Here is a 24,614-nt window from a genome sequence, read left to right as displayed (position 1 = left end):
GAGAATGGACAGAAAGAGGTCATCCCTTCCATACAGGCATGTGCAGCATTATCACTAGCTCATGTTAGCCAGCAAAAAGGAAGCATTTCCAGGAAAGTAGTGGATTTGTTTGTTCCTCTAGTTCGGTAGCCAACTTTTCCCTTTGTTCCCATGATGATTAGTTCTCATAACATAAGAGAAAAATAATTCCCTTTGTCTAGAAACATGAAATAACCGTATCATTAGGAGCTCAATGCTTGGCAGCTTGTAAACTAGATATTAGAAGTCTGAAACAAACAAAAAAATCCGTGGCTATTTAAGCCATTACAACCAAACCACATGGCTGCTTTGAGCTTTCACGTACTATGGAGGGACAAAGGAATTTTTTTTTAATTAAATATTTCTTCTGACAACATTTTCAGAAAATTATTTGCAGCTTTTCTTGCATCTCTGAAGTTTTTCAATAGTTCTACATGGAACTGAGAAACATCTGCTTTCAAAACAAGAGACCCAAGTGTTAGAGCTAAAGGCAAATTGATGTTTGGTGATATGTTCATAAAACCATCAAGTAATTTAGATCCCATACACCAGATGATGTCCACAAGCCAGTTCATTATGTCTTTAATCACAACTGTGCACAACTTTTTGCTGGAATCTGGCTCCAGAAATGGTGTCAACAGCGATGCAAGAACAAAAAGATGAGTTTAGAGCTCTCCTGCTGAGATGGGGTTACATGAACCTGACTCCGCATTAGGTAGTGGGGACAGAAAAATTGTCTAATTTTCTGAGGAAGAAGAGAGAGCTGGCCAGCTGGCAGCTCCTGAGAACCACAGGGAGGAGGAAAAGAGCCAACTGGAGCAGATTGGTTGAGGGGCTGGGAGGTGCTTGGATGGAGAGCGTGGGAATGGGCAGATGGAAGGCTTCAGAGGTAGATGGGAACGGTATTCCAGAGCTGTGGTAGATGTGAGTAGGGAGCTTGCATCTGACATGATAAGACATGTCAGGCATGCTAATGAAGGGATTTGAGGCAGAAAAGGATGGGAAGAGAGGAGAAGTTCGCTTTTACTTGACTAAATGGAAAAGCTTTACTTGACTAAAGTGGAAAAGAGATGAGAGATCACAGAGCCAGCAGAAAGAAGCAGCCAAGATTTGAACCTGGCCTGTATTGGGAGGAATTGGTAGAATTCTGAGTAGTAAAAATAGAATAACTGACTTGACTTAATGACAGGGTTCACATCAGGAATATATATGTCAATTTTTATATGTAGGCATATGTTTTACTATGTAGCTGCAAACCCTTGCTCACAGAAGTGGCAACCTCACAAGTTCTGCTGTAAATCATACTCCTCCAAGTTAATGAGATGTGAAAGTTGGTCTGTGCTGTAATTAATGAAACTTTGGAGCAACTTAGCTAAGGCAATGTGAAGTTTTTTAAGTGGCTAATTAAAAATGAATTGCTTAAAACTCAGGATATATTATCAAATAATATATTCTGAGTGAAAATGAAGGTAGTGTGTTACACAGCAGATAGGTGATCATGCTGTTCTCTTTTGGCTTTACCATGCATGAAATCACAGCTGGAGATATGATTTTGATACTCTTCAGGCTTTGCTGCTGTGTTTAGAAGTAGCTTCATAGCTGCTTTAAGGGAAGGTGAGGTCAAAACCAAGCTAAAAAATGGATATTGAAGACGCATATGTGAAGTAGTACTCTTTGATATCATAAAAAGGCCTTACATAAAACTAGGCCAGCTTTTGTTAGGTAATAGAAGGTGGTTCTCATCTGCCTTGGTAACCTATGCCTCTTCCAGAAGGAGTCCCACTTGCCATTTGGTTATGCCTAAAATGAGGGAGCATGAGTCTCTAAATAGAGGTCGTTATAGTCACTTAGTTTTCCCCATAAATTGCATGGAAAATTTAAAAACTCCTTTAGAACGACCACCACATTAGGGATATAGTGGTGTAAACCAGACTTAATGTAGGCACGTTATGTTCACTGGGTTGTTGGTTGAAAGGGCTGCCATGAAAGGGTTTTTCAGCCATTCTATTCATAGAATCATGTCTTATCCACTGAGACAACTTGAAGTAGCACTTTTCTCTTAGGTCTGGTACTTGTGAAATACTTGTTAAATCTCTTCAGATATCATTAGATGTATGCCAAGGAAATTTAGGATGAATTCCAGTTCTATGAAAGTAGCTTTCCAAAAATCTGTACATTTTGGACACTCACAAGTATATCAATTAAGGAATCTCATGAGATATTTGCAGTGCCAGAAGATGTTGTTCTTTGCAATTCAGGCTGAAAATATTTTCTCAGGAGCCTAGTATATTTGAAATATCATTTTTTGTAAGAGCTCACATATCTAAGCTGCTGAATTATTCATATTTGCAAAGTATATAGTATTATCTTATACTGAATCTACTGTTTGCATTCCCTGGTCTACACTGAAAAGCTGCTATCCTTTTTCTGATTTTGCACTATTTTTGCAAAGTATGCTGATGACCTGAATGTGGTTTGATTGCCATATTTCACCATTAATCACAGCTAGAAGTCTTCATTCCCTTCTCACGCTTCATGAAACATGAAGTCAAAACAGAATGAAAATGGAGTAAAATGCAAGGTCATGCAAGCAATCTGCAGCAGGGCTGGGAACTGAAACCAGACAACCTAGGGCCTTCATTGCAAGGCCTTTCTCCTCCTCCAGCTCTTTTTAGTAAAAATGCCGATCACCTTCAGGCAGGTTTCCATGCTCAGTACATCTCTGGAGTTCAGAGAAGGGTGGGAAAATTTCCCTTTGTCAGTGTGTGGGAGGGCTTTGACAGCTGCAAGGTGGAGCTGGGGCCCATCTAACCAATTTGGCAGCCCTTGCTCTGCTCTGGCCTCTGGAGATGGTGACCTGGAATGCGAAGCCTCCTCCTTTGTGTGGTCTTGTGCCTCTACATGCTGCACAAGCCTAATGCTAGTCCTGCTAGAGGAATTAGAGGAGTTAAATTAAAGAAATTATTCAGCTATATATAGAAATCTTAATCAAAACCCATGAGCTCAGCACAATCCATAAGTACTTCAGCATTATTTCTAGGAGTATAGATGTAAAATAAATATTTTTATTTTTATTTTTTTTTTTTAAAGTAAGAATAAGAAACAATGGAATGAAGGAAAAAATACCTTCGTATGGCCAACTATTGTGGAAAGAGTAAATATTTCTCAGTTGGAACTTTGAAAAACAAAAGTCTTGGCCTGGTTTCTACTGTGGCATTATCTAAGACTAAGAAATAGGGTGATGAATTTGTTGGGAGACTCACTAGAGGAACTACTTGATTGCAATCTGGCCTGCTGCTAAAGGAAAATAAAACTGAGTTCTCATCAGGCAACAATCCTGTATAAGTTAATAGGCTTTAATAACAGCACCTCATTACATTTTTATAAAACTGCCTGGGAAATGTATGCTGGAAATGCAAAGGAAAGCTCTATGGAATCAGAGTTATAAAGCAAAGATAACACAGTCAATATTACAGCATTTCAAAATAATGCATGCACTATACTGGATACCACACAGAATTCAGTGACTGGGATTAGGGCCAAATAAGCTTTTTTGAATGGATGTCCAAAGCAGATGGGAGACCTGACTCATGCTTTGGAGTTAAAAAATGATTTCTTGGACAAGGTGTATGGGAAGCTTGATAGCAGTCAGAAAATAAGGGGGCACTAGCCTCAGTGGACACTGATGTATAGGAATAATATTGTGGTCACATAGCAAATAAAATTTTTACTTCTGCATCCAAGACACACCACTTACTTCCCATGGATTTCTAATACCTCGGTGAAGTAACTGTTGACAAACGTTTATGTTTTTGAAAAATGATGAGCACTGTGTTTGTGAACCTGGAGGCATTTCTGTTCCCAACAACTGGCTATTAATCAACACAGTGGTAAAGAAGCTGTTGCACTCAGTGGAGGTAAGAGCAACAGAGAACACTTCTGAAACGATGCAAGACAAAATAGCATTGACTACAGAAGACAGTGCTTGTATCAGAGAAGTCATTTGCATTGGCTATAGTAAGGATAAAATGTAGATGTTTTGAGTGGGAGCTCTGGATTTGAGACTGACTGGTGGAAGATGATGCAGAATTTCCTAGTTGGACTGTAGTTAGGGTATTTATTTGAATTCTTATTCTTTCCATTAACTGTACACAGAGCCTGAGCAGATATCTAAATTTAAATGACTGAAATCAAAGGGAATTTAATTCCTCTACTCCAATGTGTTCAATCCCATGTAACACTGATGTTTCTGAAAGCAGTGTGTGCTCACTACTTCCCAAGAGGTGTTTAGTACTTTGGAGGGAGATTTCCTCTGATCTTGTGTTTTCAGTACTAATGCTATATTTTAATTAGTAGATCAAATTTATCAGCTTGTCTTTGTCAGTGGCAGACTGGAGATGAGGCTTTCATGGTATACTCACTGACTCCTCTAGGATAGCAAGATATCTATGGAGATATGTTATTCTATGGAGAATGGCTATTTTGACACTGAGGAAAGGTGTTCTAAGAAATGTGCTCAAACCAGAACGTGACACATTCCTTGGATGTGGGGCAATGCTTCTCTCCCCCCACCAAGAAGACCAGAGGGCAGAACCAGAGCAACTCTTCAGAAGGCAAGGCTCATTAGTCGAACTTCAGTGAAGACTTAGTGTGATTCCTCATCTAATATTAAATAATAGTAGGGTTCAGATCTGAATCCAAACTTTTCATCTTGTACCATTCCAACTAAGCTGGTTATGAACCACAACACTGCTCAGAAGCCCCTTTGAACTTTGGAGGAATTTTGGTAGTGGATCTAAAACCTGCGTTCAGTAGGGTGTAACAAGGGCTTTCAGTCAAAAGGGAAGCACGAAAGGAAAGAACTCAGAATTATTTTTGTAATATATTGGAGTAAACAGTAAAGAAAAAGCGTTCAAGTCATTTGTTACTTGCATTCTAACAGCCAAATTGTCTAAAAATACAAATTAAAAGTATGAAACAGGCTTGTGTAAGTACATTGGAAATACTATTTCACAAAAGTTTTAACTGCAGAAAAAAACTTTATAACACCACCTGCTGTTCTGCTGGTTTTGACCTGACCCCTTTCTCCTTTTCTTGTTATTATAAACAGTGAGCTCTTTAAGTGAGAGCTGTTTAAAGGATAGAGGGTTGTAAGTGTTCCTTCCTAGATCCCAGATGCAGTGGGAGACTGATGGGCTTTTTGATCTTTATTTTATGAGTGTCTGATAAATTGCCTCTGGCACCTGGCAACTGAAATTTCACTATCTGAAAACTAACCCTTATGTCAAACAATGTGGCCAGTCTGAGTTAAAGAGCTGCATGCATTTAAGTACAGGATGTTTTCCAACATTCAGTACAGTATGTAGTGAAGCCTTGCTTCACATATTATTATTAGACAGATCCTCAGCTGATGTAAATTGGCATAGCCCCATACGATTAAAGGAGCTGAACTGTTTTACATCAGCTGGCAACCTGGTCCAAAGTGTAACACACATACTTTTTGATTTAAAATAGCATTTTGTATGTGATTCTTCAAAGGTTAGTATGGTTCAACTTTTTCAGTACGTTGCTCAACGGCCTCTGTTTTTTATGTCTGAAACAAGCCAAAAAAAAAAAGGAAAGAAAAGTATTAAGGTAAAACACTGTGGGTAGCATTTTCTGGTTTGCTTGTTTGTTGGCTGCTTCAGATAGAAATGGAGCTATCTTGAGTTTGAAACAGAAGTCTCAAATGGTGCTCTAACTGATGATGACCAAATCACATTACAATCACATTACTGTTTGTGACCCAGGGGAAGACATCCTGCTTTCTACCTCATTTCTCATTTGTTCTGGCAAGTGATCACAAAACTGATACCTACCAGCGTCAGAATTGAAAAGTTCAGCATCTGATCTGTTCAAGATATTGAAATTTCAGTCTTAATCCCAATATTCTGTATTTTTCTTGTCTTTTTTTTTTTTTTTTTTTTTTTTTGTAACAGAAGTTTGTGAGTGGAAATGACAAAAATGGCAGAGAGGCCATATCATGAGCAATGGTAATAAAAAGAGTGGGAGGCATATAAATAAAGTGGAAGTGCTGAAAGGAAACAAGAGCAGAGGCTGTAGCTTGCATGTTTAAACCAGAAAAAAAAAAAAAAGTTGCAAGGTGCTATCTTAAAGTGGGCACAGAGCTTATGGAACCATGCAAGCTCCAGGGATGGGCATCTTGGAGCTGGTTCAAAGATAGAGATCTTCGAGTCTCTGCTGGGGTTGGGAGTAGTGGAGAGGTTATGAATTCCCCCTCAGACAGGAGATTTTAGAAATGTATCAGCAAAGCCAGAGGGAACATTAAATCTGAAGTTGAGCAAGAAATACCAAGTAATTGAAGATCCTAATCCTAATTAGTACAGTGAACAATAAATGTCAATTATAGAAAACACAATGTTTTCTGTGATGCGTCTTTGAAGAGACATGAAATGTGAAGTAACTCAACAGGAACATCAAGGCAAGAAGTCAGATTAACTTTTTATTTGTCTCCTTACGCAGGATTCATTTCCTGTGACACATATCCAAATAGTGCCAACACGACCGACTTTACAGCCCAGCCATATTCACAGTCATCGTTCTTTTGTGTTGACAAAGACACATGGAAATTTTATTTTTCCCCAGATGGAAAAATGCTGTCACCTACCACATGTGTCTCTGCATTGCTTACTACCAGATTCCATCATCTACATTAACACTGCTGAAGGGACTGAGGCTCTTTCTTGGGAAGGTCAGTAACACACAGCACCTATAGTTTAAGGGTAGGTTAGATGGCTCCATGGGAGAGATCCCACTGTAGGATGACATCCCACCCAGAGTGCTAATAAAATGGTTCCTTTTACAGGAAAGCTCATGCTGGCAAATTGTCTTCGACAACAATGCTGTTTGCTTAGACAAGAGTGTTCTGTATTTTCTTGCAGCAGAGACAGTGAGGCTTGTGAGGCGCTGGGTTAGGACTCCACATGTCTGAGCTCTGCTGCTGGCTGTGTCTCCAGGCCTGTGCGAGGGCATGAAGAAGCAGCCTTTCAATTGCTGTGCATCCCTTCTTCCCTGACAGCCTTGTGGGATCGTATAAAACCTTGCATAAATTGAGCCTGGAATGTAGAGGAGACTGTTGGTTGCTACTGAAGTACAAATAAAAATAATACATAATTTTTCTATAGAACATTTAAAGCAAACAGTCTGGGAACGGGAACAGCCATGTTTTACTTCACTGAAAAATCACATAGGACAAAAGGAAATACAGATGGTCTGACTGCACTGTCTTATGAGCTGTTGACTAGCTAATTAATCAAAGTTGTCAAGCGATTCATTGATTAACAAAAGTTTAGCAGTCATGAACACATCACATTTCACAATGGAAAATTTAGCAATGGAAAAAGTCTGGTTGTTTAGTTCCTTCTTCAGTCAAGAGAGAGAATAGTATGAGAACTGAGGACATTTCATGTATTAAATTATGCCGAGCAATCTAATTGTGTGATAGTATTACTTAGGCAATTTTGTTTGGTTTTTCCATGCAGCTTTTTTAAAAGTGATTTTTTTTTTCTTATTTTACCACTGCCAGTACACTTCCCATGTGAGAAGCCCTATAATGTTTTTTTTTGTACGTATTGTCTTAAGTATTTAATAGTCTTTATCATTCTATCTATCAAGGCCAGGCTGGATGTGGCTCTGGGCAGCCTGGTCTGGTGGTTGGAGACCCTGCACATAGCAGGGGGATTGAAACTAAATGATCATTGTCCTTTTCAACCCAGCCCATTCTACGATTCTATGATTCTCTTCATATAATGTAGCCTAGCAAAGGATAAATACATAGAAAGTTGACTTTACTGTAGGAGGAGAATGATATAAGTAAAATATTCTTAAAATTCTCTTGGAAGACTGAGAGCTATCATATTTGTCAGTGGTTGCCTTCACTCGGTATCCATTCCTATGATAAGAAAGACATGATACCTTTTTTTTTTCCTTTCTATGAACATGTACATCTGCAAATTTTCTTATGGAGAGTTTTTCTGCAAGGATTTAATTAATCAATGCAAAAGAATAGTCAAATACATGTATTTTAACTGTTATTCAGAGGACTGTAGCTATGGGGTCTGTAGCCATGCTTGTATGTCCTGGAAGATTAGGTTTCTCTGTCATAAGACAAATAGCAGGAGGCCTGTATTGTATGGTCATAAATCTCACCTTTCTACTTGGTGGAGATCAATGCTAGGCATATCTTTCTCCAGTGTGTTGTAAGACTACCTATTGCAGGACAACTTAGCAAACTACTGCACTCAGTGAGACACTGCCTTACCCTGCAGAAATGTCTTTCGGCGTAGCGGGGGAACGGAGGGCTCAGCAGAGGAAAATATGACAACCCTGCCAGAGGAAGTTGCCCTAATATCAGGAATCCACAGACAATCCAGAGTCCGGCTTCACTAATCTTCAACAATGCTACAGTCACTTTTTATTATACTGTACTGTATTGTACGCTGCTGTATTGCTTTATGTTCCATGTTATTTCTTACATTACATGTTATTATTTGTACAAATCTGACTCCAGGAGAGGGAAGGTGATGTGGGTGTGATTCTTCATTACTTATTTCTGGCTGCAGGAGCATCCCATTGGAACAGCCTTTGGCTTCAAAATTAGAGTGTCCTTGATGGTTTTGATGGTTTTGACTGCTTAACACAAGTGCTGAATGAATCTTTGGCTAGTAGGTGCTGAGGGAATTCAATCAGATCCCTTAAACACACCTGCACCGACAGCTCAATATACTTAAAGGATGAGGTAATACCATTTCAGTGACTAGAAATCCTCAGATTCCTCTGCTGATAACTCATTTCTGAGAATGCAACTAATGATTTCCCAATGGGAAGAAATAAAATAGTATTCTTCCATTAACTGCAATATCTGGATATTCAATCCAGATAATTTTTTTTCTAATATAACTTTGAATTACCTCTGTTAAACAATTCTTAAGATCTGTTCTAATAAAGAAGCAAAACATACATAAAAAATAAGGAAGGACATCTTTATATATATACATTAGTTTAGTCTACAGAAAATAAAAGTATTGGAAAAGAAAATTGTATTTTTAGAAATGTAATACAGTCGTGTGCATATATGTACCCTATCCTACACAAATAAAGGCTTTGCGTAAATTAGTAGAAGGGAATTACTCAAATAATTAAAGAAAACGTAGCTTAATTAAGGAGCCTACTTTTCATGTTCCTTTTGGACAATGTACAGTATCGTATAGTGTATAGCGGCCTTCTAGATATTTGGACATTGAAAAGAGTCATTACACTATTTTTGAAGAGAGTTTTGCCTACTGACCAAATCTGTTTGCATTTGCTCTGCATCTTTCTTTACACACAGTATTTCTGCTTATGTTAGCTTGAAGCAGCTCTGTAACAAACACAGGTGTAGAATACAAAATGATTTTATGAGGATTAAAGGCCTACAGGCAGGAGAAGACAGAAAGCATTTCCCTCCCAGAAATCTTACTAAGCATCACATTTAAAAGATATAAAGGTCCACTTCTGACTGTGCATCTGGCTGTTCTCTGCCCTGTGAGGCAACCATGGGGCTTTCCCCTGGGGGACACACAGAGACCATAAAGCTCTCATGAATCTATTCACAGCCAGCAGGGAAAATAAGAATCTGAACACGGCTTCAAAATCATCTCCTCTTTTATTCCCTATTACCCAGAAGTCGCTTACTTTATTGGTCGGTTTTGTTTTAATGTGTGTTTTATTTGTGTTATCCTATCCTCACCAGTCACTGTAGTTTCACTGCAAGAAAGGTATTGAGGCCCTGAAGTGTGTCCAGGGAAGGGTGACAAAGCAGTGAATGGTCTGGAACACAAGTTTTATGGGTAGAAGCTGAGGGAGTTGAGATTGTTCAGTCTGGAGAAGAGAAGGTTGCAAAGGGTCTGCTCTAGTAGTAAATATTACACCAAGAACTTGCAGGATATAATACTGATGTTTCATTCCATCTTAATGTATGCTACAAAAATGATGTTTATTTGGCTCAGAAAAGTCTGCACAGAAATGGGAAATACATGTAATCAGCTTCCTTCACACTGGGCTGCATTTGGAGGACCTCATTTAGAGGCACATAGCATTGGATTTTTGCAGTGTCTGGGATCTGTGAAGGGGAATACTTCTGGTTTCACCAGAGGTCCTGGGGGAAACGGTCTGGAGCAGCCACAGGCATGGGCTGATGATTAGAGCAGATGATCTTAGTGGTTTCTATAACCTTAATAATTTTGTGATTCTATGATTCATGCAATGGGGCATGAGGGGACTGATCCAGCTGTCACAGTGTCACTAGAGATGCCTACCAGGACATCCAACTGCTGCTGGGCTGGGCAGTATACATAAGCAATAGCTGACTTTTTCCAGCTTCAAATGGAAAAACCCTGCGGGGGGTTTTTGGTTTCTCCAGGACCATCTCTCCCATCTTTTCCATATTTTCTCAGCTTTCTTTACTTTCAGGTTTGGGTTTTTTTTGTTTGTTTGTTTTCTCTCTTCTCAGAGGAAGCTGAAGAAAATGCAGTGAGACTGTGTAGTTCCCCAGGTGCTTCCCTTCCTCTCATAGGTTTTGCACCATAACGGGATGTGTCACCGTCTAGTCCTCAATTGACATTGGCATGAGCAATGGTGGCTTTGCAAATCTGGGTCCTGCAAGAGCCTGGTGAAGTCAAACCTTTGATCAGTTACACGACACCATAGGTGATGTGGCACCTTTTAGTCAGAGGTTACCTTTAATCTCTAATTTGGCAAAACAAAACAAAACAAAGCAGAAATCCCCCTGAAGCTTTTCGTATTTGACTTTAATGCCAGAGAGCTTAAGTGTGGCAGTTTGGTGATGTGCTATGCAAATGAAAGCCATGAAAAAACAAAGCTAGTTAAACACAAGTTTTTCTTTAGCAGGTAATTACTCTTAGCTGTTTCCACATGCCTCCTTGCAACCACGAAACCCTGGTACATAACGATGAAAGACTAATTTCAGAACTCACACATGCACTATTTTGTTAGCAGTGGAAGCACAAGCAGAACATCTGGGTGCCAAGTTCAAGCAAAGTGCAGGGTGTGTTTTTTTTCTTCAAAATTCAATGCTGGTGTGTCCCATCATGTAACTATGATATATGATAAAAGGAAAAATCACAGCCAAACTCAACCTTGTTCAAAGCAAGGTGCTAGTGAAAGGATGGGATGGAAAATAAGTACTAATGGATTAATGTTCCATGATAAATGTTTTATTATAAAAGCTAGTGAGTGATTAGATAATTCTTGCTTCCAAAAGTAGGATTTAAATATTTCTGCTTGGCCTGCGACCAAAACAAATACATCACTTAACTATCTGGTTTATAGGAACATCTATGTGAACAAAAAAGTAGATTTGCTTTTCTTTTGCACAGTAGGAGTAATAAATATCCAGATACAGCAATATTCTGCTTACTGTTTGGAGCTGTTTTGCTACATTAGAAAAGGTTATTGCAAATATTAAAGGCATAGGCGGAATTGTCCTCTGTGCAAGGTTCACTAATTCCGTTACTAAAAGGGTGTCACACAGAAAGTTCAGATAAGAATTCTTACACTTTTAGGAAAATAGAGACATAAACACTGACAAATCTGAATAACCAGATTTGTAAAATCTCTACAAACTTTTGACCCCAACCTATTTTTATTTCCATAAGTACAGCAGTTCTTCTCACTGAAAGGATGTAATGATATAAAGTACAGTCACTTGTAAAACTGTACTTCTATTGATATCTTTACTCACTAATGGATCTCAAAAGACTTACAGGGGAAATGCATGTTACTCCTTTTTATTCTGGTAAAGAAACTGAGGCATTCAGAAGAAAACAGCACCATCCAACACACTTGTGTCTCACATCCGAATGCAATACTGTGTTTACAGCATCATGATAGTAGCAATTGCATTGGTTATACTTAATGGAAATGGGTGGATAAATCTACATTTAGCAAAATATTTTCTGTTTGATAATTGTCTTTAGAGGGGCAGTGTCCTCAAATTAGGTCATAATGGTGACTGCTGTGTGCTTTCCTCTGAATAACCGGCATTGCTCTGAACAGTGTCTACAAGAATTAACACAAACTGGAAGGTGTGTCCAAAGGAGGACAGTGAAGCTATGAAGGGTCTGGAGCACAAGTCTTTTGGGGAGCAGCTGAGGGAACTCAAATTGTTTAGTCTGGAAAAGAGAAGGCTCAGGGGAGACCTTATCTTTCACTACAACTAACTGAAAGGATGTTGTGGAGGGGTGGGGGTCAGCCATGTAACTAGTGATAGAACTAGAGGGAATGGCCTCAAGTTGAGGCAGAAGAGATTCGGTTTGGATATGAAGAAAAATTTTTTTCTCAGAAACAGTGGTGAGATGTAGTAACAGGGTGCCCATGGAGGTGGTGCAGTCATTGCCTCTGGAGGTTTTCAGGAAAATGGTGGATGTCACACTGAATGGCCTCAATCAGTGGTATGGTGGTGGTGGGCTGATGGTTGGACCAAATGATCTTAGTGGTCTTTCCAACCATAGTGATTCTGTGATTCAGGGACTCTATAGGCCTGGTTGGGACTTCAGGAGAGTTGTAGGAGAAAACAGAGAAGCTATCACATACAGAAAATGTGCATCCTGCCTAGAGCTACTTACCTATGCACAAGAAGGGCAGAGAGAATAATGAAATCTATAAGTCACAAGTTCATTCACAGTCACAGTTCAGTGGCTTAACAGATACTGAGCAAACACAGAGATGGCTTATTTATGGAGAAGAAGGTACAAAACTTTGTGTACTTTGTTTTTGGTACAAAATTTTAGTGCCAGAAGAGCAATGACAAGAAATAGGAAAGCAGAAGCATAATTCGGAGAAATGTGCTTGTGCTCTTTCCTCCTGTCCCCTTAGCTGGTGCCAGGAGTATAGGAGGAAATGCACAACAGGGAAAGAAGCCACATGTTGGTCAATTAGATATGCACATTGAGGTCACCCATTTTCAAAGTATGGCAACATGGCAAGGGGCAAAGGGCAAAAACCATAACAGAGGAAGTTCCATAAAAACAGAAGGAGGAACTTTGAGGTTGGCAGAACATTGGAACAGGCTGCCCAGAGAGGTTATGGAGAATCTTTCTATGGGGACATTCACAACCCAGCTGGACATTTTCCTGTGCAACCTGCTGTAGGGAATCTGCTTTAACAGGGGGTTGGACTCGATGATCTCCAGAGGACCCTTCCAATCCCCATGATTCTGTGATTCTACAATCTTCTGATGCTTTACCATTGCAGTGCTCCCAAAAATTATATTTAAGGGTTCAGGATGGTCTTGTTGCTGAAAGCAAACATTACTGTCTTAGTGAGGCATCCTAGGGATAAGTGTGCATTCATACAATTCTTTCCTAGCTGTCTAGAACACAGTCTGTTTAATAAATGTGTTTAGTGTGTGGTGTCTGCTGAGTTGCTGGATGTGCTGAGCAGTTGTTGTTCTGGCTTCTGCAATCTCACGAAGTTGTTCTTTGTGTAGAATCAGGGAACCAGAGCATGGATGAACCTGCAAACCCTGAGTTCCCTGGATTTTGGGTAGAGTATTCTGTTCAGCAGCTTGGGGCTTAGTCTAGCCCCAAAAAACTCAGTAAATATGGGGTTGGCCAGCCTGTGCTAATATCTGTGCTATCGCAGCTGTGCTGCAAACAGTACTCAGATATTTCTTAAAAAGCTTGCTCAGGAATGTCTGCTCAAACTACACTCACTCCAGTGTAAACACGCCCCTAAAGCAGATGTAGAACATGTCCCAGGGGGAGATAATGCAACACCCTGCGATCGCTGGTAAATGAAGCAGTCTACGCACAGTCACTTTGCACCATGTATTCATACTAAGCTGAAGGTCAGACTGCAGCTCAGTAAAAAGCCAGTGGAGCATGACAGCCATATAAAATATTGTATAATAAACATATGGGAGGGTTGCTTTCTTCTGTTGCTATAGGTCTCATGGATGTCAGTGGAACGACGATTTGGCCTGGGCTGTACGGCCCTACAGTAGTTTTACAAACAAGGTAGATTTATATATCTTTGGAATTAAGCTACTGCTGCAAATAGAAGTCCCATAGAAATGTTTAGTGTGAGATTATTTACAGAGCGGCTGCACTGGTTCCTTTTGTATTAATGCTGAGACTCTCTTAAGGTTATGTGGAACATAATTCTTTTCCATTTCTGCTAGGGGAGGTGGTTGAAAAGTTATACTTTTATGAACAGATCCATAATCCTAATATCCATGGCTTACACTAAGCTCCTTTATGAAAGGATTTGAATTGAACTGTGCACTGAAAGCCAGTATAGGAAACTTTATGTTGAATCGCCTTGAGTGCAAGCTATTAGAAAGTATGGCTGGCAGAGCTGTGTAGTGCATATGTGTGTGTGAGAAAAGACCTATAGCCACCACCACAAGTCACAGGAAACAGTTATTCTGAAATTAAATGAGCATCAGAATTAGGATTTTTTAGCAGCTGAAACTCATTTCCCAAATTTACCTGGATCGCTAACTTCCATATCAAAGAGGTATCAAAACCTCTGATAGATTTGAATAACTTTGATTAGATGGATCCAACTTTGTTATTGTCAGAATCACAGAATCACAGTATCACAGGGGTTGGAAGGGACCTCAAGAGATTACTGGGTCCAAACCTGCTGCTAAAGCAGCTACCCTACAATACATCACACAGATAGGTGTCAAAACAGGTCTTGAATATCTCCATAGAAGGACACTCCACAACCTCTCTGGGCAACCTGTTTCAGTGCTCTGTCACCATTACTGTAAAGAAGTTCCCACACATTAGTATGGAATTTCCTATGTTCAAATTTTAGGCCTTTAATCTTTGTCCTGTTGCTACACACCACCAAGAGATGCCTGGCCTCATCCATTTGTCTCCCACCTTCCTTTAGATATCCTATCTCAGTCCTTTTTTTCCCCAGGCTGAACAGACCCAGGTCAGTCAGCCTTTCCTCATACAGGAGATGCTCCATTCTCTTTATCATTTTCATGGCCCTCTGCTGGACTCCTTCTGGGAGATCCCTGTCTTTTCTGAACTGGGGAGCCCAGAACTGGACACAGTAGTCTAAATGTGTCCTCACCAGGGCAGAGTAGAGGGGGTGAATCAACTCCCTTGACCTGCTGGCCACATTCTTTTTAATGCACCCCAGGATACCATTGGCCTTCTCGGTCACAAGGGCGCACTGCTGGCTCATGGCCAACCTATTACCACCAGGTCCTTCCCTGCAGAGCTCCTCTCCAGGAGGTTATCCCATAACCTGCACTGATGCATGCAATTATTCCTTCACAGATGCGAGACTCTACACTTGCTCTTGTTGAACCTCACCACGTTCCTCCCTGCTCAACTCTCCAGGTCTTGTTGAATGGCAAAACAGCCTTCAGGTGTGTCAGCCACTCCTCACAGCTTTGTATCATCAGCAAGCTTGCTGAGAGTGGACTCTATCCCCTTATTCAGGTCACTGATGAAGATGTTGAACAAAAACCAGACCCAGCACCAACTCCTGCAGAACACTGATAGTTACAGGCTTCATCATCTTTTACAAACAAATTCATAGCATCAATAATGTGGTTATTTCAGAATTCCCACTGGAGGTTGAAAACAATGCACATGGAGCTACCTGAGGAAGATGCAGGAAAAGCTTTTTCACTGTGTGGTGCAAATGGGACTCAAGCACTCCCACGGATCATTGTAGCTTGTCCAATGGCTGAGTCTACTTTAAAGAAAAAGGAGACTATCACTGTCTAAATACATGTGATGTGTGTGAAGGGGAGGGAGATGTCTTGTTTCCAGTCACTCTGCGTGAAGAGAGCAATCACGTATTTCTCTAAGCACAGAGTTTAGCTTCAGGAGAGTTTTATCAGAGAGGAGAACTATAGGGCCTCCATCCCCAGCCACAAGAAGCTTTGTGTCTGTCTCTCTGGTCTAGAATTACACCAGGCAGTGGAGGGGTGCACTCATCCTGGCTATTTGTATTCTCTTATGTCGAGTGGAAGTTCAGGTTATATACCATGGTGAGCTGTCCTCAGGGTGCAGCTCACACCAAGAGCCTAACTAGGCTTCTCTGAATCACTTTATGAGGTGTCTCTCTCTCCTTAATTACAATAAAGAGAGTGTAAGGTGATTAGCTTCCAAAATTAGTTGCAATGGCACTGTGAATATCCACTGAGGGCCACCTGGAAAGGAATTTCTTCCTCCCAGCTCTCTGCAGACCAACCTCGTTTACTCAGGCTGTGCTCCTGGCAGGACTTTTGCCCCTGCCTGAACTCAGATAGAGTGAAGGTTTGTTTATATCCAAGCTGAATGAATATTTCCAAACAGGTCAGGCTATAGAACTGTGTGAAAATTGCAGCTCTGACTCCAGGGAGTCTTGGCTTACAGTGAACCTCCTCAGCAAAGAAACATGAATTTTCTTCTCCCCCACCTCTCTGATTCCCCCATGATGAGCCAGAGGAATTCAGGCAGGGAGGTGGGGGTTCAGGCTCTGCTCCTGGGGCTCTTCAGTGGAAAGAAGATGCTGATTTCTCATGATGCTGCAAGTAAATCTACTTTCCCAGCTTGAAGACTTGCCTCTGACCATGCACAGAAATTAATATTTTGTTGTTTTTAAAAAAAGAAAATAAAAATTGCCCTCTATCATCCATAAAAGAGAAAGGCTTGTTGGAACCACACACCTCTCAGGCACAGTGCTATTGGTTGCCCTGCCAGCCCCGTGATGTAAATTACCTTTGCACTTTGTAATAGAGTCAGCACCATGACAGGAACTCACACATCACTCAGTTGGCTAAGGGTAATAAAGAGGAAAATCAAAAGGAGCATGAGTTCATGCTGGAGGTATGTGCAATCAAGGAGAAAGATTTATGACAAAAGCTGAGTTATAATATTAAAGGGTATAAACAGCTTCTTACTGTTATGCTTTCATACACCCTGTATTCCTTCAGGAAGAACAGTGCTAAGTTTGGGGGAGACTTAGCTGTGAAACATTGCTGTTTTAGAAAGGGCTCTGGAAATGCAAACTTGCATGTACAAATAAGTTCACCTCCAAGGTTCAGCCTGTGTCAGTGCGAGTGATTGCAAGGTAGCAGACATCAAAAGCACATTTTGTAAGTCTGGTGTGAAACTCCTCATTTGTTGACAGCAGCTCACTATCTGCAATACTCCCTTTCTCTGTCCACAAAAATGCATACACCATCAGTTACCACCCACACATTTACCAGAAATTGAGTCAAAGGTGTGACACTGAGATGGCCTGAATACAGATAGAACCCAATTGATTCTTTTGAGGACTACGACATTATTTGTGCTCTGATATCCTCTGATATAGGCTGTACCACCTCAAGTCAAACCTTTGCCTATCCCAGTTTCAAGGCCCTGATGGCTCTGATGTCACAGATTCCGAGGGAGGCTTGATGAGCAAGGCATGGCACAGTGAGCTCCTTGGGCACAGGCTGCCACCTCCCCACCAGCTATGAGCCCCAGCTTCCCTACATCATCTGCAAAATAAAACCTTCTGATTTCTATGACTTTCCTAGTGGTCTTTAGGCCCCTTTTATTCTCAGTGGGGGTGCCAGCATCAAGCTCAGGCAATGAGATCTCCCAGCCACTACTTGCATTCTCTTTGACAAGTCATAGCTAAGAGCTAGGTCAAAGTCCTACAGGATTCTGGTACATGGTATATGCGGTTAATGATGGTTTCACCCAGGATGTCCATTTTGTACCACATTTCAACACACAACTCCACGAGCTGTGCTGGGTAGAGGAGAAGCCAGATTCGGTAAGAAGTTGTATTCCATTGCAGCTTCAGCCATGGCTAACAGAAAAGCATGGAAAACATCAACCCACTTTTTTATGTTACACCAAAAAGGATGAAGCAGATGTTTTTAAGTAAACATGGGCTCTTGTTATGCATTTTTGAAAAGTCAAGAGAAGCTTTTTCAGAAGCAGGAGTAGCCATGAATTTAAAGGAGTTTTAAATACTGTACTTTCCCATAAAGCTATAAAGCTCTGGCAGAAATCTCAGCAGCCAATCAATGAGGAATGAACCTGAGCATGTTATAACTCAGATTACCAATAAAAATGTCAGGCTGAAATCAGAAGTGGGTCGTTTTATAATCCTGAACTGAAAGTATTTTTTTAATTGCTTTCAAATGGGGAACTTAACAATATAATTAAATATATGTATAAAAAGTCCCAAAGTGCTACAATCTGCTTTACTATCTGACTTTGTCAAGCTGATTATTATTACAATAGGGGAAATGGTGGATTTGAATGTCTTTTCCCTGGCACTGCAATTTCCCAGCTGTTTTATTGAGATTGTATTTAAACTAGACAAAATGGACTCTGCTGCTTCCATAAAAACCAGTTGAGCATTAAGAGTTAATACCGGCATTTTTAAATCATTAAAACCAGCCTATAGCTGCAGATTAGTGTGGGGTGAGATGTGTTATTTGAAGCAGGTGTGATCTGTCAGGAGCAGTGTTTTGGCATTTTACAACCAGTGGGGCTACGTGCACAGCTGTAGACTGAAGAAAAATGGACCAACGTGGGTACAATGGGCTGCTTTGTATATAAGCTGCTATTTTGCTAATGCACTTTTAGCATGTATAGAGATAAACAGTTCAAATATTGATTGGTATTTTCTGGTATTAATAGGCCCACTTTAATCTGGTTTAGTCTCTAAAGTATATTACATTGATCAGTGACCACTGATATATTTTCTTAGGGAGACTAATTTATGCTCTTATCCAAAGGATGTGTGTGTAAACAAAAGTGCCTGAAGGAATAGTTTGGACAGTGAAAGAGAGCGGAGTGCGTGCCAGTCAGGTGTAAACTCCTGGAAATAACCTGTTACTGTGTATGGACCAAGTTGAACTGAGCATTTTAGAATAAGGCTGGCTGGGAGCCAGCGATCAAATGCTTCTTTTGTTTGGAAACTGCCAGTTTGGGAAAACAGAACTATTCTGTAGGAAGTTGTCAGTTCCGATAAAGTTTTGATGAAATACGTACAGGGTCCTGCTGGAAGTCTACAATGTTCTTCCCAACCCACTTATTGGTTGTTGGACCAGAAATTGCTTATTCTTCAGTGTTTCACACTGATAGGTCTGTCCCAGCCCTACTTGACCCTCCATAGTCCTAGTGGTGTTGGGCAGTGTTCAAACCTTGACCAAAGAGCTTTGGAGAGTGGGCTTCCAAGAACTATTTAATTCATAAACTTTCAAAACTATATCTCAATTGTGACTAAAAACTTTTTACATGAATCTTCTGTTCTGAGGAACATTTTGATATTTCTAGTTTTCCAAAAGTCAGCGCTGAGGTTTACAATTCTTTTAAGTAAAGATATTTCCCTCTCAACTTAATCTTATATAGTTTATGGAAAAAATGTTACTGAGATGATACACATAGGCTTTTGAAAATTTCACATATGTTTCTCAGGTTTTGACACCTAGAGGTTATTTGGGACCAGAACAAACAGTGATATTCCACTGTTTACAGTAGAAGAATACATAATGTCACAATTGAAAATTTACCTGTTATTGCTGTTCGCAAGAATGACATTTATTATATTATAGGATCTGTGGAAAATACTTTTTTATCTCATGTGGTGAAAGTAAAATATAACTGAAGCACGTAAATGCTGTAAGTTTAAGGAAGCAATGAGTTAACACCATAAAGTCTGGTAATTTGGATTTTAAGAACAAGTTTGGGGAACAGGAAACAGTTTGGGGTGTGTGACAGGTTATAGATACCGTGTAGATAGTGCTGTTTCTTTTGCTGTAAATATGAGGACCGTTTTTATTCCCATCTATACTGATTCTTTTTACCACTGTAATTCCATTTGCAGCAGTGGAGTTACTAGTGATTTATACTAGTGCAAATAAGAGACAGTATTAGGAGCGTTACTTTCAACCCAGCAGTGTCCATTTAACTGTCACAGTGGGAAAAGACAAGAACTCACAGAGAAGGTTGTTTATCCTTCTGGGAAGGGACAATAAAAAACACAGGGGATTTCCCTTCTAGCCCGGGTGGAATTTTAAGGGATAGAAAAGGGTAATTTTTATTCCCTGCTTTAATTAGCTGAACTCTTTGATGTTAGTTGTAGATATCAGTATAAATCTCAAGGGCATGAAGTTAATGGAGTTACATTAAGGGTGAATTTTCCTCAAGAAGAAATTTGCAGACTCTATTTTGCAGCTAAGAGTGCTATGGGTCAACGAGGCTTTGCTAATTATTACAGATCATGTCAAACATGACTACCTAAACTACAGAAATATGTACTACTCAATTACAAATGTATATCCAAAAAGACAGTGTTATTCTGAATCTTTCCTGTTGAACAAAATACCAGAACATTTTATTACTACACTTCAGCCAGGAGAACTGGTACGTTAGCTGGAGGATTCTAAGTATAAAACAGATTCTTAAGAGTTTAATTCCCATTTTTGTACTTAAATCTTGGACTTTTTACATCCTCCATTACTGGGACATTCACACGATCCCTGGTGACTCCTGGGATGCAAAATGTATATCCCATGCAGCCAAAGGAGCAAAGCCAGCACTGTCACATAATAAATAAAATGGTGGAAGATCAAATGTTAGAACATCCTGAAGGGTGCAGTGAGTGAGGTCAAGCTTAGGAGGAATGTATCCAGACAGGCTCGTGAGGCAAAACCGAGGACTTTCAGTTCTGATTAGCCCAACATGGGAGTGTGAGGGCATTCATTTCCTGGTCTCTGGGGATAAAAGAGATGTGGGTAGCAACAATGACATGAAGATCAAGGAGAAGAGCTGCTACCAACACTTTTCATGTATCCGTTGTGTAATGGTGGCCATCATTAAAAAACCAACAGTGGTCACATGAGGTTATATTATATTGTTATAAACTCTCATTTGGGAAGAGAAGCTATTTGGCAAGATTTGGAAATAACTTGCTGGAGACAGGTCTCTGTATTTGGAAACAATCCATGTCTGTTGGAAAGGCCTGGGGTTTGCTCTTATTGATGGTGAAGTTAAGGTAAAAATGAGTTATAGGGAAAATTGCTTTTTAAAAAGGCAGTGGCAAGCAGAAAAAAAGTCTCAATGTATACAGTGGCTCAGTCTGCAATGGCATTAGGTTAAAGACTTCCTATGCTTTGCCATCATTAGCACATTGTAAACACATGAAGCTAACTATTCATAAAATAGCATCAATTTCAGGGGCCAAATCACTCGCCTCTTGTGGGAAACCCTGCAGGAAGGGAAGGGGGAGACTCTGGGGAATGCAAAACTTTCAATATAATTTCTTTAGGGGAGATAATACTTCCCTTGCCCACAAACAGAAGCTACTTTGAACGTGCAAGACAGTCTGAGGATCTAAAACCCAGAGAAGCCCCATGATTCTGAATCACAGAAGTACAGAAAAAGTCAACTCTGGTTAGAGCAAATTGCATACTTATTATTCAACAAACTAGTGCTTTTGCAAGTCTCACTATGCAAGAAGTTGAGGGAAAATCTTACATGAGATGCGGTAGGTAATTTACTTGGAAATAATGAGGTCTCATATAAAGAAGTGTGATGACTTATGTGTTTGAAGGAGGACACAGGTATGCTGGAGAGAGAACAAGGTAAACAGAGGGGCAGAAGATTTAATATATGTGATGTATGAAGACAAGCTGAGAGAATGGAGCTTCTTTTCTCCATATGAAAAAAAAATGCAGTCTGTGATCCAGTTTTCCTGTCTGTAATACATGTTTTGGAAGGGGAAGCATTGAGTTGCTTTCCCCATTAAAGCAGAATAGTAGAAAAAGAAAAAAGAACAAAAGTTTCCTCTGCAGCAGTTATGAGCAGCTCAGTACAACCATCCTGCCCACCACATCTCACTCAAGGTTCTAGAAACAGTGTAAGCACATCTGTCTCTTCAGTGTGATCAGGGTATTACTTGATGCTTCTCCCAGAATGCACTTGATCAAAGGGCAGCAGCCACTGAGAGATTTTGTATGACACACAAAAGTGTGATGGCAATGTCAAGGTGAGAACAGGTACCATCTCACCTCTCTGAAAGCAAACATCTCTTGGCCCCCATTACAGTTCTAACCATCACCATCTGCTGTTAAGTGATGATTGCCATTCTTTCTCTGCTGTATTGCACTGTGTTTCTAGAAATCTGTGTCTGTCCACCACCATTACTTCCCAATCCCTCCTTGTTCCTATGGCCTGATCTCTGCCAAATGCTTGTTGAACTCATGAAAGGGGGATATTCACTTCTCTGCTGATTTCTGAGGCAGGAGAGTAGGAGGGAGAGAGAATTACCTCCACCTTCCAGCCCCGCATTCTTGCATTCACACATTACAAGGGCCATTGAGCTGGTCAGGAAGATGCAAGGGCCAGCACTGGTGTCAGTCTTTCATTTCCAGTTACAGAAGTAATATGTGCGTCTGTCCCTCTGTAATGAGAGGGACACACTGTCCCTCTGTAATGAGATATAAGCTTACAGGAATACTGGCCTAATTGCCCTAGCACAGTGCTGAAAAAAAAAACAAAACAAAAAACATCTCACAGTCTCTTTCAATTAATATAACTTGCATGGCACATGAAATGTATACAGTGCCATGTGAAGAAAAGCATACACAACCAGTGTGAGCAACAGCTTCCAGCTCTGTAAGAAGCGCAAAACACATTTCTTGCTAAAATGGAGCTTGACTTTAACTAAAGGCACTTTGGGCAGCTGCTAAATTGTATTCTGAACTGGCATTTGGAGGCATTTTATCACATCCAGATTGAGGCAGAAATTGGACAAAGATGTGAATGTCCACAGTCCATCTGAAAGCTATTTCTGTATTCACAGTAGAACTGTTGATGTTTGAATTATAGAAACACCCCCTCTCCAGTATGCGATTCCCCCAAATATTGCAGTTTTGTTTTCCTATACCAAACCCCTCCTTAGGGCTGCCAAAGCTCATCCAACAAGGATTGGGGCCTGGAGGAACCCACTCATTAGTTGTCACCTTTTCCACCATGTCATTGGCAATTGGGGTAAATCAATATCACACACTCAGTGCAGCAGAAGCGTAGTGCACAAAAGTTTGTTAAATAATTGCAGGATGTAAACGAGTGTGTACTTATGCATAAGTATATTTTCCTCTGATGGTAGCAGTATTTGGAAAAGTGCTGGTAAAGAACACATGGGCAGAATCACCATCTGTCTTCCTTTCAACTTTGCCTTGCTCTGGCAGAAGTTTTAACAGGTGAGAAGGCACAACATATTTCCATCCTGCAGTGGTGAAGCAGAAGCTCTAAGGCTATGCTTTCACTTGTGGATGATGGACTCTCAGACTTGAAACAAAGCATGCAACTTCTCCGAGGCCCAGTTGCAGTGCCAATAAAACAGACCGGTGAAAGATACTTCCCAGGGGCATGCTGAGGATTAATAAATGGTTGAAAGAGCTTTGAGACACTCAGCTGAAAGGTACTTGATACTGTCAAATAATCATTGTATTCTTTATTCACTGATAAATAGCTATTTGGGCATTCCTTGGGAAAATGTGGACATTTGAAAAGAGGCCAATAATATACTTTACAGGAAAAGCAATGACCATAAATTTGAACATGCTTTATATAGGTTACATCTGAAGAATGAAAATATATCTGTAGATTAAATTACTACATTTGTAGAGTATAAAAATAGGATATAGTCATAATCCTCCTTTGAGTAAAGCAGGCAAAAGAAAAAAAAAGACCCCAAAACAGCTGCTACACAAAGATTCTAGATGCAGAGTTCAATAAAAACTTGATGTATGTAGGATGTATAAGCAGAACTGAGCCTGGATATATTAATCTCCAAAACCCTTTATTTTGCAGCCAAAATATGCCTACATGGAGTAGATTAAAAATATTTATACAAGGCAAAATTCCAAGGCTAGCGAACATCCTGTTGCCAAAGACATTTTGCGGACAACAATATATCATTTTACCACATACAGTAGTTACTACTTTCACAGTGAAAGAGTATGATAACATACATATACACACTCGCAATTCAGAAACTGTATTTGTGCCCACAAGACGACTGAAGTCTCCTATACAGCCATGCAGGAGACCAAATCTTACGAGTGACTGTAGCTGCCCTTTTTTTCAGCTGCAAATAATTGCTTGAGCTCTGGGGTAAAGCTAAATCAAAAAAATGCTGACAAGACATGATGGATGTTTTCAGTTGCTAGCTGAAGAGCTGAATTACCCTGCTGCACCACAGATTTCTTGAATGACATGGGCAATGCCTTCATGCCACCCTTCAGAGAAATCACTGGCATAGCTGGCTGGAATTCAAGCCAGCCCTCAGTGACTGCTCAGAGACTCATTCAGAAGAACAAAACAAAGAGCCTATGTATGGTCATCCTGACTCAGATCAAATATTCACAACTGTCCAGAATCCCAAGTCTGAAATCAGCCTTCGAATAATCTTTATGTTGCAGATGTACTTAATCTCTCTGAACCCATCCCTGCATCCCAAGGCAATGAGTTCTGAAATTTAATTCCTTACCATTAGGCAACTCTCGT

At 40.2% G+C, this 24,614-nt stretch overlaps 1 long non-coding RNA gene across 1 annotated transcript in view; it reads left to right on the top strand.

Moving 5' to 3' along the window:
* The window catches only part of LOC125689274 (uncharacterized), a 44,973-nt gene that overhangs the window by 8,484 nt on the left and 11,875 nt on the right, over window positions 1-24,614 (top strand). The window lies entirely within an intron of this gene.

The sequence above is a fragment of the Lagopus muta genome, chromosome 2, assembly GCF_023343835.1.
Source record: "Lagopus muta isolate bLagMut1 chromosome 2, bLagMut1 primary, whole genome shotgun sequence".
Classification (NCBI taxonomy): domain Eukaryota; kingdom Metazoa; phylum Chordata; class Aves; order Galliformes; family Phasianidae; genus Lagopus; species Lagopus muta.
The sequence above is the reverse complement of the archived record's forward strand: the minus strand, read 5'-3'. Positions and strand labels throughout refer to the sequence as shown.